Source organism: Mustela erminea, chromosome 13 (assembly GCF_009829155.1).
Source record: "Mustela erminea isolate mMusErm1 chromosome 13, mMusErm1.Pri, whole genome shotgun sequence".
NCBI lineage: Eukaryota > Metazoa > Chordata > Mammalia > Carnivora > Mustelidae > Mustela > Mustela erminea.
Genome location: NC_045626.1, coordinates 45,557,501 through 45,578,334, shown reverse-complemented (window position 1 = coordinate 45,578,334; position 20,834 = coordinate 45,557,501). Strand labels below are relative to the sequence as shown.

The window sequence follows — 20,834 nt, the reverse complement described above, 5'->3', positions numbered from 1 at the left end:
GACTATTTACTAAGCGCTGATGCTCAGCGAGAGACCTGGAGATGTAAAGCCTGAGACCTGGTCCTTGTCCCAAGGAGCCTGCAAGCAGCCAAAGAGTTTCCCAACTGGCAGGTCAAGAGCGGGTCTGGTCAGGTGTTGCGGGATTCTCTCATTCAGTCCTGGAAGCGGTCACGTCCAGCTTGGGATGATGGCACTGTGGTCCTCTTGCCTTCCCATTTACCGGAGTGTGTCATTCGAAACTTAGCATTTCTCTGCATCTGCCTTGATGTGAGAGGGCTGGCAAGCATGAGTGCAGGCGTGGGGGAGGGAGGATTTACAGATGAGTAAATCGATGAGTGCAGAAGGTGGGGTAAGTACTCAGAGAGGCCCAGAGACCAGGGCATTTAAATCACATAGGGCAGAGCAGGAAATTTTTACCTAAAGAAGAGCAGCTTGGACTAAGTTTGAAAGGATGGGTAGCCCTGGAGACAAGTAGAAAATGGCTCTCCAAACAAAGGAAACATTGGTAAAGGCACACAGAGGCATAAAACCACACGATGCCTTCCAGGAAGTACAAGTTTTTCTGTGCTAATGAAATGAGGGGTGCTGCACAGAGTGGGGGTAGGGGGGAGCCTTGGCAGAGAAGAGGATGGAAAAGCCGCTAGATCACGAAGGAACTACTGTGAGCTAAATGTTCACGTGCTAACCTCGGAACCAGGGGAAGTCACGGGAGGACAGAAGGAGAGAGGGGCTGATCTAGCTTCCGTTTTAGAAAGATGCCTCACTGGAAATGCAGAGGGTGGGCTGTTAGGGTACCAGATCTGGAAGCAGGGAAACCAGTCTGGAGGCTATGACCTGAGGCAGGAAAGGAGGGAATAGAGTGCAAACAGTCCATGGCAGGGGGGAAAAAAAGGCACAGGAGTCACTACAGAGACAGGACTGTACACTGTGTGTAGCCATAAGAAAGCGGGGAGCTGGCTTATGACTTCCAGGTACAGGCTGCAGGAGAGCCATTCCTGGAGATGGTCTTGGTTTTAAAACAGGTGTATTAATCGAGGTTAATGGCTTACTTTTTCTCACTGTGTTCACACCCAGAGTTTGCCTTTTATCCATAATCCCACCAAAGCCATAACTGGAGAGAGACTGGCCAGAAATACCACAATCCCACCAGCTAACTTTTTAATCCAGTGCAAGAGATTTGCAGGGGTCCTCATGACACCTGTGCGGATTTAGACCTTCGGTGAGATTCCCTTTACTTTAGTTGCATTTCGAACATACACACAGCCAAGGGAAAACAAATCCTAAATTTGACTAAAAACAGAAACAGCGATTGATTCTAACGTCTCTTTTTTCAGAAATACTGTAAAACGTTTCTTCGGACAACTACAATCACCAATGAAACATACTTGAACCTAGGAGCTAGACATTTGGATGTTTGGGAAAGGGTCTGCTTATTTCCTCCTTAAATGTAGCAAATAAGCTGTAGCCTAGAAACATTCACTCCACCCCAGCCAAAGAAAACCTGGGGCAAAAAGACTTTGTATTCCAGACATCATACTCCCTGATACTTCTACCAACTGTTCTTATTACTTTAGCTATTTTAGATAACACCAATCCAATTGTAACAGTATTTCTGAATTCCACACTTAAAGTTAATGGTCTCAACAATTACTGAAATCCTGGCTTAGGGAGAAAGTGTTTTGTTTTGAACAAGAAACACTCGCTTGTCGCAATGTAGCAGTGCTCATCTTTACGTTTTGAGAGGAAAATTCACAAAATTAACATTCACAAAAATCAATCCAATTCTATCACTCAATTCTCTTGATTAGTGACTTTGCTTTTTCTTTTCTTTTTCTTTTTTTAATTTGGGAAGGTCCTCTTCTAAATTTTAAATGTTGTATTTGAAAGACCAGGACAACTGGATTTGTCTCAAGATTGTGAATTAAAGATAAAATTTGGGGACTTTAATAATAAATCCTATTAAATGCACTCATATCACCCAGGAATATGAAAATTTTGTTGTTGCTTTTGTTTTTCTCTCTTCCCTATAGCAGCTCTTATTGGTTCTCAAATTGGGGAATCCAACTGTAATTACAATAAAGTAGAAAATGCTTTGAAAACAAATTATTTAAGATTTTTTTTTTAATTTTCTTTTAAAATTTTCTTTCTTAGTTGAAAGTGGAAGGCCCACTTTCTAAGAAGTGATCCCATTCAGGAAGATAAGAAAGAGGTTTCTAAACCACTGTATTGGTACCATGATGGCTCAGCGAAAGAACAAAAAGGAGAGAAAAAAATCCTACCAAATAGATACATGTTTGTATAATGAAAGATCAGAGTAAAATGTGGGGCTATGATTTATGACTTATGAGCTATTACAAAATACAAGAAAATTTATGTATAATTGGAAAAAAAGAAATTCATTCTGTTCTCCTCTAGTTGAGCTAATAAATTTCAAAATACATGCAACCCTAAATGTCTAGGGTTCCTTTGACCTGATAAAACAAGAAAAGCAACACAACCACAAATAAACTATAAAAATAGATCATTATTGAATGAATACCATTTCTGCAAGACTTCCCTTAATGAATATGACACAAAGGAAATATAACAGCATCATTTTTAACTTTTTAACTGAACTCTTCATTTCTTAGAACACAATTCCTTAAGTTTCTATATGTGTTTAATTAATGTTTTTCTTTAGTTTTAACTCAATCTTTCCAAAAACCAGATTTTAAAAATGCATTTTTCCCTACAGGATGACAACCTTGCCAAATGTGCATTCAATCTGCATGTATCTGCAGACAAGTAATAAAGACACCAATGCCATTAGCATAATCAATACACAATTTACAGAGCTACCCAGATAGAACTGAAAGTGAACGTGTATGCCATTATCTTAGTAACTATAAATTAATAGTCATTTGTGGAAATATGTTCCCACTTATATTGTTTCAATCCTGACCTGTCAAGATAATGTGAGCATATATTAAATATAGTATATTGTAACGTGTATTGTAATATGTATATATGTAGATACAGCATTTATGTTATATATAAGCATACTTTAAATGAGGATATATTATCAGATAATCTCCAATATGTATGAAGTGAATTAACTAAATCAATCAACATTAAGGAGAATGGCTGATAAATAAGCACCCATATTTAGTCATCTTGCTTTTTCACCATGTGATTTAATAAGCAAATACACATATATCTGTGTGTGCATATATGTGTGTGTGGGGGGGTGTGTGTGTATATGTATATATATATACATGTATATATATACACATTTCACAAACATAATTTTCAGTAAATACACATGGGGAAGTAGCATACATGTTCTCAGATGGTGAACTAGGAGGGCCATATCTCATCCTATTTTCTGAAAAGCATAACAAGGGATCTAATGTAATCAATTCTACTACTGCTGCTTTTAATTTTAAAAAATCCAATGCTTTTGAAACTTCCTTTTCAGCCAACACAATCCAAAAAAAAAAAGTAAGTGCCAACTCTGAAATGCCAAACAGAAGACATCAGAATTAAAGTCGTTTTTTTCGGGAATGGTGATGTGTCATGCCCAAGTCCTTCCACAGATGACACCAATGTCCTACCAGTCCTTGGGGCAGCCCATCCCCAACAGTTATGTCCATCTCTTCATAGCACAAAGAAAATTTGTGCAAAAAAGGTAGCATATTTCAAAGAAAACAGACATTACTTAAAGAAGGTAACGTACCAGCTGGAAATCGGAATTTGCTTCTCCACACAGTGTATTTGAACAGCTAATGCGATGTTACCAGGAACCTATTCAACCCCAAGTCAGATCCACTGCTATAATTTTGCAGGCACAACCATCCTTCATTTTCCCCTATCACTCAGACCGGTGGGCTCCACCTTAGCCAATCTCCTGACCTTTGAGTCAAAGTATCCCAAGGAAGACCTTTGAAGGTCTACTCAGCTTCTGGGAGGATGTCTTTCTGCTGAGATTTTACCAGCAATGGGAAAACACTCCTGGATCTCTTGCGCCAGCACCCCAGCACCACCTCCTCTCCAAGACCTCCCAGATCAGCTTTCTGAGGCATGCAATGCTTTTATCAGCAGCCAAAGCCTTTAATCACACAATTAGGGATTTGTCAGGTTTCCACTGCTTTTAATTCTCTTTCAGGTATAACTGACTAATAAATTTTTTTTCTTGTAGAAGTAACTTTCTCTGGGGAGGTGGAATAGGGGAGGGAACTGAGGTCTAGATGTTTAAGAAAAAGGGAAGAGCAGAGGAGAAATGTGGGGGCCAGAGGATTAATTATGTCCACCTCCTGATTTGGCTTAAGGTTGGTCCTGGCCTCTCCTATTTGAAAATTGTGAGACTGAAGACTGTCCATTTTCAAGTCCAGAAGTCTACGTTCTTTTTCTACGTCAGCCATGCTTATTGGAGGAGCCTCACTTTCCTCACCTATAAAATGGGAATAATAATAACCGACGTAAGATGCACTTCAGATCAAATGAAACAAATACGCAGCCTTTTCGGGAGATTCCCAAATGCAAACTATTTGCCATAAATAGTGAGCTCACATCCATTGCCCGCCTTTTATTGTAGAGAATGGTTCCTAAAAGTTTAATACAAAAATTCACACAGTTTCTCCCAGGCTATCTCCAGAAGGGGAAATACGTTCTGCAGGACACAAAGAGCCTGCAGAACTATATCACCCTTCAGGACTTTGCAGAACAGGGAAACAGAGCATAAAACATGCATTCTTCCTCAACTGCCCCATGAATTTCTTCCATAATAAAAGGCTACGACTAGTTACTAACTTGCTTATAGCCAGATACATGTTGGGTACCTTACTTTTGTTACCTGATACAACAATCTTTTTTTTTTTTTTTAAGATTTTATTTATTTATTTGACAGAGATCACAAATAGGCAGAGAGGCAGGAGGGGGTGGGGGAAGGAAGGGGGGCGGTGCGGGGAAGCAGGCTTCCTACAGAACAGAGAGCCCAAGGTGAGGCTCCATCCCAGGACGCTGGGATTATGACCTGAGCCGAAGGCAGAGGCTTTAACCCACTGAGCCACCCAGGCGCCCCTGATACAACAATCTTGTGCAGTAGATTCTTGCCATTTTATTGGTAAGAAAAATGAGGGTTACAAAGGTTCAGCAAGATGCAGGATTCAAACACAGGCCTGTCGGGCACTGGGTCTCTAGGGTCAACTCACTGGATCATGTTGGTTGTAGCCCCAGGACCAAAAGCCTGAGACCCTGACAGCTAAAACTTGAGTACAGAAGGTCATCTCCCAGAGCAGTGAGGCCCAGATTTGGGCTCTTGTGAGAGTCAGGGAAAGTCACTTTTCCTTCCACAGTTCAGAATGTGCATACCTGGGAAAGGCAATTCGTAAAACTAGAAATCAAGAGACTAGGATTCTCCCCTCTTTGCATCACGATGTCCTAGGGTGACTTGGAATGAGGCACTAATGCTTTTGGGTCTGGATCTCGGAGGCAACAGGGAGACGGCGGCGCTAAATCTTGACCCCTCGGAACACTCTACACCTTGCTTGCTCCTTAACTCTTCTCTGAGACTCTCAGGCCAAACAAAACACCCTTCCTAACACATCTTCTAGAACATCTATTTTAAATGATCTCGAAGTGGAATTTCTTTTGTCACTCACTATCCATTGAAGGATATTCCACTCATTAAAAGCGGCCTCGTACAATTCTCTTGACTCTCTCCACTCTGATTTTCATTACTATTTCTCTCACTTCGTTTAGCATTAAGGTTGAAGGGAAAAAAATATAAATGGCTATGTGAAAGTCATCTGATTGGATATATTAAGGTTTTAGGCTTGGTCCGAATAGAAAGGCAACTTTAAGACAGTGACAATTTCATGACAATAAAAAGAGACGGTAGCAGCCACAGAGAGCACAGCAGACGGACGGACGAGTGTGCAGGTCAACCAGCGGCCGGTGCCTGGGTTTCTCCAGCCCGAAGGGACCCCTGGAGCCCAGCAACCCTGAAGTGGGGACAGGAAAATTTCATGAACTAAACGCAGTAGAGCTAGTGGCCGAACGAGCCAGGGGAGGCCACGGAAATAAAAATAAAGCAAAATGAACCATTAGGATTTACCGCAGAATAGAATGGAGGAGAAGTTAAAAGGAAAGAAATTTCAGACGATCTGCCCCCAAATAAGGGGCATTTTTGATTTCACATAAAATGAAAACCGTGGCTAGCCCCAGCCAGACGCGGACTGGTAGTTAACAGCAGTGACAGTCCTGGGTCCTCCGTCCGTCTTCACACTCTGTACTCGCAAGTGCTTCCAGACAACACTGGATTCCACTCTGAAGGCTTGAAGAAAATGCTTCTAGAGAAATGTGCTGATGAGTATGGTGATGTAGAAAAGCATCCCCTTGTTCGGCTAATTCCTATGTAAACGCAAACCTAGATTTACCTTTTTAATTTAAGGATTATTAATAAATCTACTATGATTAAACCTTCATAATGATACGTGAATTATTTGTCTCTAGTTCCTCTCCCAAGAACAATTAGCCTACCTTGGTAAATTAGCATTGGCCCTTTTGCAAAGAACCTCAAAAACACAGACCTGACTTACCAAAAAAGATGGCAGAGGCTCTAAAATTAATTAGCTCCACTTTATGTTTCCATTATCTTTTAATTGGAATTTCTACAGGAATTTTTCTTTCAGAACTCTGTCTACATTATACATTGACAACGTATAAAATGCAGCTTGGAACCAGGCACTAATTCGGCCATTGTGAAGGGGCTAGCCATGACACTGAACCTAGCAAAGACATCTGCAAAGAACCCACCCAAGACAGGCCTCTGAAAAGGCTGTGTGCAGCTCCACAGAAATCCCTACTCCTAAACCACACCACAAAAGAATTTTTTAGAACAGAAAATAGTTGTATACCATGGGAGGAAGAACTTCCTCGCAAGACAGAAAACCTTCGAGACTAAGAGTAAAAATCATTGTCTAGGTACTTCTTATTTGCCAGACATTATTCTAAGCGCTGACATGAATTAACTCTCAATTCTCATAAAAACTCTATAAATTAGATACTACTATTACCCTCACTTACAGATAGAGAAACTATCATCCAAAGTGATATCATCACTTGCCCAAGGTCAACCAGACTAGAATTTCAACCCAGGGTAGTCTGGATTAACAGCCATGATCTTAACCACCATATATACTGACCCACTAACTCAATGTTTGCTGAGCACCTACTACATTTCTAGAAATGTGGTTTCGCACTGGGGAAACGGGTGGGAGGGGACTAGACAAGACCCTGCAGCCAGTTTAATGGGACAGACAAAACTAAAAACTAATAAGAATGATCAGAAAAGGGAAAAAAAAAAAAGCTTTCTATGTCAGACACAGAATCTGTTACTTACAAGGGAAGGCACTGACAAAACTGAAAATAAATAATTTTAAACTTCTGTACGACAAAAGGAAAAAAAATTACCACACACAAAGTCAAAATGAGGAACTATCTGCAACACTTAAGTCAAAGGAGTAATTTTATTAAGATGAGCTGCTTTCAAACCAAATGACAAAAGAGCCAAGGAAATACAAAGACAATTCACAGAAAAATAAATACAAATGATGTATAAACATAGGAAAGGATGCTCATGATTATAGAAATGCTAATTAAAATGTCAATGAAATACCAGTTGGCTTGTTTCACAAGTCACATTAGTAAAGATAAAGTATTTAAACACAGATCCTCTCCATCCCTGCTAACAGCGGTGTGAACTGGAATTACCTCTGTGGAGGGCATACTGGCAAGATCCATCAAAATGTGACATACATGTTCCCTTTACCCCACAATCCCATTTTGGGGAATTTATCCCATTCATAAAATCATACATGTCAGCAAGAATGTGTATATGCTTATCGAAGCAACATCTGTAAATAGTAAATCAAGCAAACAAGTAAATAAAGAGAAAGAAGCTGATGGCCATCAGTCGGGGAAGGGCAGAATCATGGAATATCATGGCATGGATAGTACAGTGTTATTAGAATAAAAGAGATAGTACACTGTTATTAGAATAAAAGAGAGGTCCTCACAGTTGGTATGGAGGGGCTGCTAGGAAATATATTTAGGGAAGGAGCATGGAGACCTCTCTCACTTGTGTTGGGGAAGGAAAGATATCCAAACTTACCTGCTCACAGACTGCTGTTTGGGGACTTCGTGAATAATACTATTATGAATCCAAAGAACAGAAAATGTCTAAAAAATGTGAGTTAAAAAGTTTGGGTAGGTAGATTACTTTTTTACGATCTTCCAGTTTTCTCTGTGTAAGTTTTCAATTATAGAATGTGCTATACAGAAGATACAAGTACAGAATCAGATTGCTGATGTACTGTCATATTCTAGTGTTTACTGAACTCCTTGATGTGGAAATTGTGCTAAGAATTTGCAAAGATCGTAAGCAGAAACATATTGCACAGTTTGAATACATTTTCTTAAGTATCTACGAGGCAAAATGGGGGAGAGTTGTTAAATTGTCTTATGATACCAAAATGAGTGAGTTTATCCAGTATTTAGACAACATTATGAGAACGAAAAGAAATCCAGATGTTTGCAAGAATAAGTAGATCTAATGATGAAAAAAAACTCAACGGATGTAGTTAGGGTAGTTTACTTAAGAGTGGAAAAACCAGGCTCATGTACAAAGGATGGCCTGAACTTAAACACAAGTTAGCCAAATGCAAATTATATAAAAGAGATGACACTTGTATGAATTAAAAGCATACTCTTGCTGCAAAACCAAGTACTGGCTAGAGTTAAACAACATCACAAGGGAAACAAAGAATCATCTCAATAAGTCTTCAGACTGAGAGCTTCATGAAACCCACATGCAATGGGGTCTGACTTGTTCCTTACTATATCCTTAGTACCTGACACATAATCAATGCTCAACTAGAAATTCCTACAGAATGCATGACCTTGTTTAATAGCTTTCATTCCAAAACATATTAAACTTGGGGCACCTGGGTTGCTCAGTGGGCTAGGGGTCTGCCTTCAGCTCAGGTCATGATCTCACGGTCCTGGGATCGAATCTCCTAGTCAGGGCTCCATGCTCAGCAGGGAGTCTGTTTTTCCCTCTCCCTCTCTCTCTGCTCCGCCCCCTTTTTATGCTTCCTCCCCTCAAATAAATAAATAAAATCTTAAAAAAAAAATTAAACTTGATCTCCCTGATATAAGGAAGTGGAGATGCAACATGGGGAGTTAAGGGGGTAGGAGAAGAATGAATGAAACAAGATGGGATTGGGAGGGAGACAAACCATAAGTGACTCTTAATCTCACAAAACAAACTGAGGGTTGCTGGGGGGAGGAGCTTTGGGAGGGGGGTGGGGTTATGGGCATTGGGGAGGGTATGTGCTATGGTGAGTGCTGTGAAGTGTGTAAACCTGGCGATTCACAGACCTGTACCCCTGGGGATAAAAATACATTATATGTTTATAAAAAATAAAAAATAAATTAATTAATTAAACTTCAGATTTGGTTGGAAAGTGCTTCCTCTGTGATCCTCTCCTGACCTCCCTGATATTGGTGAAATGTTCACATAACACCCAGTGCTTTCCTTCCACATGATGGTAAGTTATTAGTATCTATTTAATTGTCCATCTAATGTGCTTCCACTGCTTGGTTGTAAGTCCTTCATAACATCCCCAACTCTGAGCACTTCTAGACTGGTAAAAGATGAACATGCAGTCAATATTTGTTGATGAAACAAATGACTGAATTACTACAGTTGTTTGTTTACCATCTAGATTTACGCAATTAAGGATTCAAGAAAAGAAACAGACAGCCCTCAGGAGCCAGGGTGGCTCAATGGAGTCCGGATCCTGGGATCAAGTCCCAAGCAGGGAGCCTGCTCCTTCCTCTCCCCTCCCCCCACCATGATCAATCTCTCTCTCTCTCTTTCTCTCTCTCTCTCTCACTATCTCTCTGGCTCTCAAATAAAGAAAACCTGAAAGGAAAGAAGGAAGGAAGGAAGGGAGGGAGAAAGGAAGAAAGAAAGAGCAAGCCTTGATCTCAGAAGACTTCTCAACAAGTCAGAAAACCAACTTAGTGCTATGATTTCTGTGGTATGTGATGTATAGAGGGAATAATAAAGAGAAGAGTCATTTTAACTCAGGTGGGTCAGGAAAACCCTCACAGAAGAGGAGGGATGAGTCTTAAGAAATGAAAATAATATTCGAGTCTTTATTATTGTACAAAACTGACTTGTGAATTCACGGTCTACGCCTAGAGGAGATGCAACAAGAAGCCGTGAAAATCATGAAAGGTTTGGGCCATGCTGCTATATGAAAATGGTATCAGCATCTGGGAAAATGGATGAACATGAATTGAAGATGACTAGCCAACAGAAGTCAAACTAAATTAAAATGCTGTCCTTAAAGCAACACACTTTGACCTTGGCTCAAACATTTGTACTGCTGCAGGTTCATACCCATCCCACTGCAAACATCTAGGCAAACAGAGTTGGTCACACACTCATACATACATACGCATGATGTCTAGTCCAAAGCGGCTATGGCTTTTAGAGTTGCTCCCAGTGAGACATGACAATCCCCTAGTGAGGTGGCCCTAGGCTCTCATCTAGAAACTGCCGATTGCTGTATGGAAATTCCAAAACTTGGATAGAGTCAGATTCCTTATAAAAGTCCTGAGGATGGTTCAGTGCATGATATACGTGTTCTTCTCTATCAGCTCCCTAAACAGGGGTCTGGACAAGAAATCATAGGGGAAAGTAAGACCATCGAACCTCTGTTGCTTGGTTTTGTTCCATCAGCTGCAATGCAATCAAGTTCACAACTTAAAAAGCATGCCTGCCCCATTAATATGAATTATTGATCAACTTGCCAGAATTACAATTTCTCAGTATGGGAATTCTACGATATTAGAGATAGAAGGGAATCAAAAGTCATCAACCCATTCCTTCAGCAAGAAACAAAGTGAAGTGCTCGGAAGTTTACGGAGCACCAGGTATGAAGTATGAGTCAGGCACCTAGCTGAGCACTCTCTGACTCAGGGACACAGAGGCAAAGAGGAGAGCTGGGGAGCCATCCCAGGGGTCAGCCAGCCCATCGCGCTCAGACTGGGTTTTAAATATGCAGATCAGCAAGGATAAAAAACAGTTACATTTAACAGGAGCTATAAAATGGTGTTATTATCTTGTAATGGTTTTATTTTGAAGATTAAAAATTTGGTATAATGATGCAATACTTATGTAAATGACCTATATGATTTTGGAGGAGGCAAAAGGGATTTCATGTTGATCATCTTTTTCTTCGGTCAGTTACACTCCACCATCACCGTTCATTCAGCACTCACATCTTTGAACATGAAGACCATCAAGACACCCAATATCATTATCTCTAAATTGTCTTATGCTTAAGATCTATGATTCTGTCAAAGTTTATTTCAAAGCATTCACTTGTCTCCCATGGGAGAGATAGTCAAACCTGCACTATGACTTTTCAATATAAACTTGTTTCATTCCTTAGGGTTCCACTCCTGAATATTTAATGGAATGAGTTCCTTGTGACTGGTTTCACCTCAATTTTATATGGCAGGGATTCCTAACTGAAGTTTGGTGTTGCTGAGTTTTTTTTTTTTTAATATCAGCATATCAGCATCATATACACTCTCTAAGAGCCTTCAATTATCTTAAAGGATGACATAAATCTTTGACTTTTTTAAACGATGAACTTTAATACCACACGATTAACTTTCAAAAATGGTATCCAGATTTTTTAGGAGGAGTAAAAGATACTGCTAAATCAATGACCTAAATCCAAAAGAGACGGGAATATTCTATAGATTGTGTTTAGCGGTTTCAGTTCAAGTGAACGTATTTATCTTCTAATTACAAGAGGAAACACTGCTCACTATTCTTAAAAATTAAAGCTCACCAACTTTTGGTGCCAAAAATGTTTTGAAACTCATTTGATCTAACTTTCTTAACTGACTTAATTTGCTGAGAAAGGGAATATATCATATACATGAGTCCTTTTCTCCTCATTTGCTTTGCTTCCTTCCCTAAATTAAAAAGCAATGGAAGATATTTAAAATCTCATTTAGTTTCCTAGACCATAAGCTTTTGAAGAGCAAGGCTTCTGTCTGCTTGGTTCACAACCTAATTCTCAGAACTTAGCACAAGGCCAGGAACAAAATAAGCACCAGGGGAAAACAAAAACAAAAACAAAAAAAACCCTTGTTAAATGATGAAATGAGCCCCCTCATTTTACAGAGAGGAAATCCGAATCCTAGAGAACAGAGGTTAAGTGGCTTGCCAAAAAATGTGCAGACAGAACATCAGAACTCGCCCCCTTGCCCTTCCTACTCTCCAACAATCTCCCTACTAGTACTAGTATCCAAGTCATGATACTTATGACCATAACGGTTTCTGGTTTTACTCTGCTCTTTCCAGGAATTAATGTGCACTCTCTTGAGCCCACAGTTTGTTTGTTTTTTTAACCCTTGCCTCTGCGAACAGTCCATCTAACTTTTCATACAGTACACTGACAGCCCCTACCACCCTCCATAACGCACACAGCAACTTCAGACTCCATATATGAGCCAATGGACAAAACATTCCAATGAACTCATGAGAGCACAACCTCCCAGCCAACAGCTCTGTGTTGGCTTCACTGCGCCTTAGTGAAGCGTTCTTTCTGAATACTTAATTGCCTTATTTTAATGTATAAAAATAAGAAAAAACAGAAGTGTGATACCAGTGAGGGAAAACATATGTCTGATAAACTCAAAACAACCGAGACAAGCTAAGTCATTAGGAATGAGAAAAGTAATTACTATTTAGTCTTATTCATCCACTTATGAGACCTAATCTGGTTTTACCGTGAAGAAAAATAGTATTAGAGGACACGTATGAAATGCTAGAAGTTGTTTCTAAAAATCAATATAGAGTTTAAAACGCTGCCACGTATGTTAGATTCCTGGACACGGTGCCCTCCCCCCGCCCCCACAGAATGGTGATCTATCATTCACCTTATGGACTCCTCACTTGCCATGTCTTCCCAAGGCTATTCTGTATGAATCCATGGGAATGTCTGTACCCAAAAATGAGAGCCATGGATCTCCTTCGTTCCCATCAAACTCCCAATGGGTTTCCCTCTTGAGATATCTCTCACAGTACACTGAGGGGATAAGAAACTTTGGAAGAAGCCAGCCATGAGACAGAAAGGAGTGGTGGTAATAAAAATAGTGAAGTAATGACGCTCAATGGTAAAGTGATTTTAATTTCTAAAAGGAAATTATATTCCTTACAATGATACCATTGTCTATTAGACCAAATCCAATTCAATCCAATTTTTCCCTTAAACACTCATATGGATTTGCTGAGCAAAACGCATGTCAAGTAGAACATTAAAGTATATTTGTGTGTATGCGCCTACCACGTATGTGTCTATCTCCTACTGAGTTGTGATAACTGAGGCACTGAAATCTTTTGTTTTAAAATATGTAACAAAATGTTTCTTGTAACCCAAATACCAAAATATGATTCCGACCAGCTGCTCTATTATGAAAATAAATATTCTGAATGTCAGTCACTTGACCACATTCATCTTGAGAGGTAGGCTCGTAAATGAATAGTATATGCTTTCCAAACCAAATCGTCTGCTTTTGAAAACAAGACTTAAAATGCTCAATACATTCTCAACACAGATACACAGGTGAATGACACATCTACATACAGGGTTTTCCTTTCAGGATTTTAAAAATCATTTGCTATCCTATGAAAGGAACATATATGGTGTCCAACAGTAATAATTTTTAGGTGTATATACATTTATCTTTTTTTTTTCAATCCCCTAAGAAGTGGGAGTTTCTAGACAGTCATATTTGAATCCAGAATTTTTTATGACCGAATTATAAACCTCTACAATCAGACATCTAGAGTAGAAATGCCTACTGTAGTGTGTGCTGCTATAATAATGATACCCCCAAGATCAGCCCAGTGCTTGTAGCGGTGGCAGAGTCCCCAGGCAGCTGGATAACTGCTGCCTGATCATTATCCCTCCTAAAACCGAAGCTACTGAAGTTTTAAAGAATTCGTATCTTACTGAATTTCTTTCATCTCTAATAATTACTAAACTGGCATAATTACTTATACTAGAGGTGGAATGTGATGCATGCTAAAAGCCCAAGCTGCCTAAAATTAAAATTTAAAAAAAAAAAAAAGGCACGATTCTACTTAGTTTTCAAAGATTTATCTTGTGTCAGGCTTTTATGCCAAGAGTTGCATAATTATTTAAACCATTTAAAAGCTTTCCTTACACTATTTGATTAATACTATAACAGAGCTATTTAAATTTACTAATGTTAACTTTAATGTTTAAGTTTTAATTGCATTATAATAACGTTTCAGAACGTGTTTTAAATCAGACAAGGACACTTACACTACAACAAAAAAGGTACGCAGTCTCAACTAGGGTAACTCATAATCCCCAAACAAAAAACAGGAACGTATTTCATATTTAACTGAAATGGGATTAGAAAGTTGCACACATCCCCTCCACAGAACGAACTTTAACCTTTGACAGCACAACAGGAGTCAGTGGAGAAAAAAAATTCAATACATCTGGGAAAATACTTAGCCAGAGGTTTGACTTGGAATATCAGCCTTCGTAACAAAATTTCATTCAATTCAAAAGCATTCTTTAATGTATTACCTAATGACAACATTTACATTTTTAACAATCCATGGGACTACTAAAATATGCAAGTGTTCTAAGTCTTAAAATTTTTTGCTCTCTTAAAAATAACTAAAAACTCAACATGGTATCTATTAAACCTCGCCCTAACTAATGTATTCTATGGCAACCAAATTATGACATTAAAACCAGCAACATGAATTCTGTCAGATGAATTCATAAAGCACAGCAAAAGGAAAAACAGAACTTTCATAAAATTCTTAATTGATCTTGGTAGAATTGCTCTTTTCTACTATCAAGACCTCTTTCTCCTTACCGCATGGTTTTACATCAAAATGAAAACTCAAGCAAGTATACTTAATAGTACATTTCAACTTATGTTAACAAGAATTTCACAAGAATTCACCAGACTAGTCAATTCTCACAGGCTTTCTTTAAAAATAAGAGGAGGAGAGCAAATATATGTTCTTATATGATATAGGAACATATATGTTCCTATATGATGGAAAGAAATCTCTTACAAACTTGCTGGAAGACTCACAAGGACCCAAAAAAAGCAAGTAAAAAAAGTACAATTACTGGCAGCAAAAAGTTGAAAAATGCTGTCATCACTATTGGATGTCACTGCTGTCAATAATGACAATGGATTTAAGGGATATGGGAATATCCTGGCAAAACAAAAAAGAAAACATTATTAACAGCTTGCTTTATACAAAGCTGCTAATCTCAAATCCCTTTGTAATTTCATTTCTGCATGTATGCTTTTATGTTCAATATCCTATTTTTTGCCCTTTTTTGGCTGAATAAATAAAAGCCAACAATCCATTCAGGCATCAAACAGATGTTTTTGTTTTTAAGGCCAAGTGGAATCTTACGAATTTGTGTGCCCTCCCTTTAAGAAGATGCTGCCAGAGCTGCTAAAAATCGTGAAATCCGGCGTTTTGGAAAAGACTCACTGGACCATCAGTTCTGGAACTTTGACTAGCACTCGTGGGATTCTTGCCAACTATAATTGCTGTTTTTGTTTATGTCGGATTGTCTACTGATTGGACTGTAATCAATTTAATGGCTTCAACATCTAGTCGGTATAATTTAGAGGTGGTAGAGGGAAGAAACAGTCACTGCTTGATAGATGAACAGAAGACCAAGTGCAACTGTCTGAAGAGGGTATGGATGTCAAACACTGAGCTTCTGCAGTGTTTCCAATAATCAGGCTTTTCTAGCATCTAAATCCAAAAGTAAACGCATACACTGCTATATGTCGCACCATCAGAGCATTCTGTCCTCACGATCACACGAAAAAGAATATATAGATATAGATAATATAGATCTCTTCTTAATAATTTCTAACACTCACCTTAGGTTAAAATCTAGTTGTTAAAAAAGAGCCATGCTTAGCTTATCTAAAAAGAATTTTGAGGGAAAAGTTGCAGAGTGAGTTTTAATTAAAAGCAAAGTATGATACTGTCATAACGCAACTGTCTTTTCCCATAAAATTCAGGGCTTTTTTTTTTTTTTCTTACTATGGCATCACTTCCAAAACCCAAACTGAATCTCTAGTGGTAAGGTTTTTTTTTTAAGAACTAAAACACATGGAGTATAAGAGAACCACACTTTTTAAAAATATATATATTTCACCTGTCTACCTATAAGAAAATATATTTTGTCTTTGAAAAACAGGGGGAAATGTGTTTAAATAAGAACTAGAGAGTTTAACATTTCTATGCAGTTTAGGGGCTAGTACAAGCTCCCTGAGATTTTTTTTTTTTTTTTAACACCTACAATTTTGAAAGCCTTTCCACTAGAGAATACAGCCTAATAGATAGGTTTTCTGACTTTCAAAAGGTTATGGACTTAAAACCCACTGCCTTTTCATTCAAACTCTGTAGTTTACATTTCTTCTTTAAATTGAGGGCTACATTTTTGCCACTTCATTATATTTCTAATAAATTACTTCTTTTTAAAAAAAGCATTATAAGTACAAAAGAAGGTAAATGGGAAAAAGGAAAAAGGTCAAACATTAAGTGTGATAACTTCAAAATGTGCCAAGTTACAAAGGGTTAGCTACTGTGACAGCCAAGTTAAACAAGGTACTTTGGGGGCTCTCTTTCTCTCTGGTTCCCACCATTTCTCTTTAGAGACCCCTGGTACAGGTTTATGAACACCTGAGGGTCCAGATATCCTAATTGTGTCTTGTGTTTAACTTGGCCATTTAAATGTCTAAGTGCTCCCCTCTCTCCTTCCAGCTTTATAACTTGGCTCTTGCTGAATATATCACACCTTCATGTAGAGGACCACTTTTTCCTTCTTATAGTGCTTTCTGGAGTAAATTTCAAAAAAAAAAAAAAAGAGAGAGAGAGAGAGAGAAAGAAAGAAAGACCCCATTTTTATCTGGTAAAATGGCCGGAAAACTTCCATCAGAGAAGCACCACAAGAAACAGACTAAAGAGCCAGCAAGAAAAATAGAAATAGGTCACAATTGAGCAATTTGATGCAACTGATTTGCTGCCTTGAAAAACGTGCTGCCAGCAGAACTATGTTCTGTCAGGTGATCTACTCAGATACCAGGTCTCCTCTCAGGAATTGAGATAAATATCCAAATCATACAAATGGGATAGAAGGGGCGACTCGTTTAATTGTCTGACCACCGTCGCCTCCAAGGACCAGCTGTAACTCTCTTTCATTGAACAGAGGGTTATTCTGAAAATTTCGTAGCATAAGGACAGAGTAAGTTTCACGACTTGGTGGCCTAAGAGACTTTGGATCCTAGAGCTTTGAGAGGTGGAAGGGTAAAAGACTTGCATGTTTCAAAATATATTTCACCGTTTCCACAAATACGAAAATGAATCTTTTCAGTGTTGAATGGTTTCAGTGCATTTCAGGACAGGTCAGGAGACCAAGCAGGGCATAACCCTGCTGTATCCAGAAATCTGGCACCCACTCTCAGGAGGTAGGTTATTAGGACAATTGCATTAAAGTTTGCTACAAACGGAAAACCCTAATTTTTAAGCAAATCTAATTCTTCATTCAAAATACTCAATTTATGAGAATACATGAAATAAATGCAATTCTTGGTAGAATTTCCTGGTAGACCTTATTTTTAAGCATTCGGTTGAAAACAAAAACTCCAAACTTAACTGTCATATTGTTTTAATGTTTTTACCTGCCTTATGTAAACTACTCCCCTGAGATATAAGTTGCAAATTATGATCTCAAAAGTGACAGCCATATCAGAAATATCTTTTAAACCTTGTTTGTTAAAGAAATAGTAGGGATTTAGGAGACAAGTTGGAAACCGAATGCAGAACTTCATGTTTTCTTTAAAAGGGTACATTGCATTTTCATGGTTTCCAATGCCTCCTCCAAGTTGGTAGAAAGTAATCTGCGTGGTTTTGAAACACTGTCACTCATCTACTAGAATGAGAATTTTTATTTTAGTGAACAAACTACTAATCAGTTCTTCATAGAAGAAGAAGAAGATTCGAATCAAGTCTGCCTTTTCTATTCCTGCTGGTAGCAAAGTGTTGCTTCTTGCTTATTACTATAGTGATACCAGAATATCTGTCATAATAACACCTCCCTGACTTCTCTATGATCCAAGTGTGACCTTCCAAACAATATAATGTACAGAAATCACACACTCAGAAGATTCCTAAAGCACGGTTGTTGTTGTTGTTTAAAAAGGCGACCCTTCCAGGAGAAATGAAAATAGTGAAGAAAAGGCAAGATATTTAACAAGAGGCCACCTAGCATGCCATTCTACTTCTCCAAAACCGCTACTAATTTCATAATTATTCATCTGACAAGGCTCATCTAAGTATGTATTTTTCCAGGTAAATGCATACCCTGAAGAAAACATGCGGATTCTTTAGTAAGGACCGTACTATTTTTATTCCTGTCTTCAGCTTCTCACCCCCAAAGCTCAGCCAGCCCACCTGAGGCCATTCGCTGATTTGGGAGTCATCCAAGCAGCTGATAGAGGAGAGCACCACTGTGTTCCATGCCCACACAGAAAATGGAAGCTGAATCTTTGTTTTTAATGTAAATATTTTATTTAGAGCTTGGCAGTAGAATCAGAAGCTGTGTCTTCATGGAGAAGATATTTGAATATTTTTGCAATATGATAATATAACAAAAGAATAAATTGTCCTCTTTATTCATTTCCCATCGCCTTTTTTTTTTTCTTTTTTGCTTATTAACTTAAGAACTGCCCAGGTCTTGGTCTCAGGTATTTTGTAAATCAACTTATCCAAGACTGACCCTGTGAATACCGTCAACTGAAGGCTTCACTTACTGCCCAGAAAATCTTAGGTGCCTGAGAATGAATCCTCTTTAGGAAACACGGGGGACGCATGCACCCACAATCACCAGAGCTTCAACTATGAATTAATTCCAAAGGCAGGTGAACTGAATGCTCAGAGGCTGCGGAGAAGCCCAACCACCCCTTGTGCAAACTTCAGGAAACTTTTTTAAAAAATAAAAAGCCTCCCCAATTGCTGAGGGTTCAGGAGCCTCTTTGCAACCCTTTACACGGGACCGACACCGAGCGCTGTCCTATCAAACTCGAAAGTTGTTCTCGCCAAGAGACTAGGAAGAGGTTTGCCCTGGTCCTTCGCTCAGCGTGACTTTTAAGGAAGTAGAGTCTCACGGCAAGTTCCCCGGACGCGAGCGTCGTCCACGGTTACCCTGACACCCGCGCACGCCCGTGGCGTTTATTTTTTCACTACCGGCGCTGGAATCTTTCAGGCCGTGGGTCTAGGTTTTCCCAGAAAATGTGTGGCCCACGTGAATGTAAATCACCACAAAAAACTGTGTCAAGACACATGTCAGAGATTCAGCTCGCTTTCAAACTAAAACTTCTGTGCTTCGGGAAAAAAAGGAGAGCGTTCCAATCTGCGAGGCCCTCCCTCCCCCACCCCGTCCCTTCCCAGGAGAAGAAAGGGCTTTGTGTGTGCGGTGAGGGCTCCGTTAATCGAGTTCATAAATACACATCGGCCGGGGGCCGGGAAGGCGTGGGCCGCCCGGCTCTCCCCCACCCCCGCCCCGGGCCGCCGGCAGCCTCGGGAGACCGAGTGGCAGTACCAGGGGCAACTGGGCGCCGGAGCCCGGGCCGCCGAGGAGGAAGAGGATGCTGCGCCGCCGGGGACCAGAGGGCGGGGCCCGGCCGCGCGGACCTCGGCGGGACCCTTCAGGCCCGGGCGGGCGCATAAGCCGCCCTTTGTCCTCCGCCTCCGGGGACGCAAGGGCCTCCGCCGCCTCCAGCTGTCGCCCCCCACGCCCTCGCCCCGATTCCTTGCCGGGCCTGCCCGCTCCTCCTCCGGTCCTCGCGCTCCGCCGCTCGCCCTCCCCGCTGTCGGCCTTGGAGCGCCGGACCTCCCGGCTCCCCGCGGCCGCCAGACCCCGGTTTCCCCGGGGGGGAGGCTCGGAAGGTGGAGGAGGAGGAGGAGGAGGCCAAGGAGGAGGAGGAGGCCGCCACGTGACTCTCCTCGCCACATTCCACCACAGCCACCAGATCAATAACTTCAGTGTCCCCCGCCCCCCACTCCGCTGCCACAGCCCGCCACCGAGCCCCCCCAAATCCCACTACTCGTAACCCTCAAACTTCCTTCTCCAACGGGGACGACGGAGAGCTGGACCCCATCGCGCAAAGCGAAAGACCAAAGGGGGCGGCAGGGAGGAGTAGGGGCGAGGGGGTGGTGAACTTTCTCGGAAGGGCCAGGAGGGGAACTCTGGGGCGGGAGCGGAGAGCGGGGCCCGGGCCCGGGGCGCCCGCAGGCCGGCTCCCCGCGATTGTTTACACGGGCTGCGCGCGGAGGCGAACCCGAGCCGGGCGCGGGCGGGGAGGAGGCGGCGGCCGTTGTGTCCTCGCCCAGGCGCGGCCAAGACCCCGGGCCACGTTTTTAATGAGCAGAAGCTGCTCCCCCCTGTCTGAGATGACTTTTTTCTTCTTCCAAAGAAAGGAAAAAAGAAGCACCAAACGGGTTTGCATATTTATTCTTTGCGAAAACACACAACAGAAACTTTTTTCTCCAACCCAGATGTAGATCTCAGACGGAGGATTTTTTTCCTCCCCCTCCAGAAGATTTTTTTTTTCTTTTCTTTTCTTTTTCTTTTTTTGGGGGGGGGAGGGTGTCTTTTCTTGCCTACTTTCTACCG

General features: G+C 40.6%; 1 protein-coding gene across 5 annotated transcripts in view; it reads right to left on the bottom strand.

Annotated features, from left to right (window-relative positions):
- The window catches only part of ZNF521 (zinc finger protein 521), a 275,142-nt gene that overhangs the window by 252,705 nt on the left and 1,603 nt on the right, over nucleotides 1–20,834 (bottom strand). The gene's annotated exons all lie outside the window — the stretch shown is intronic.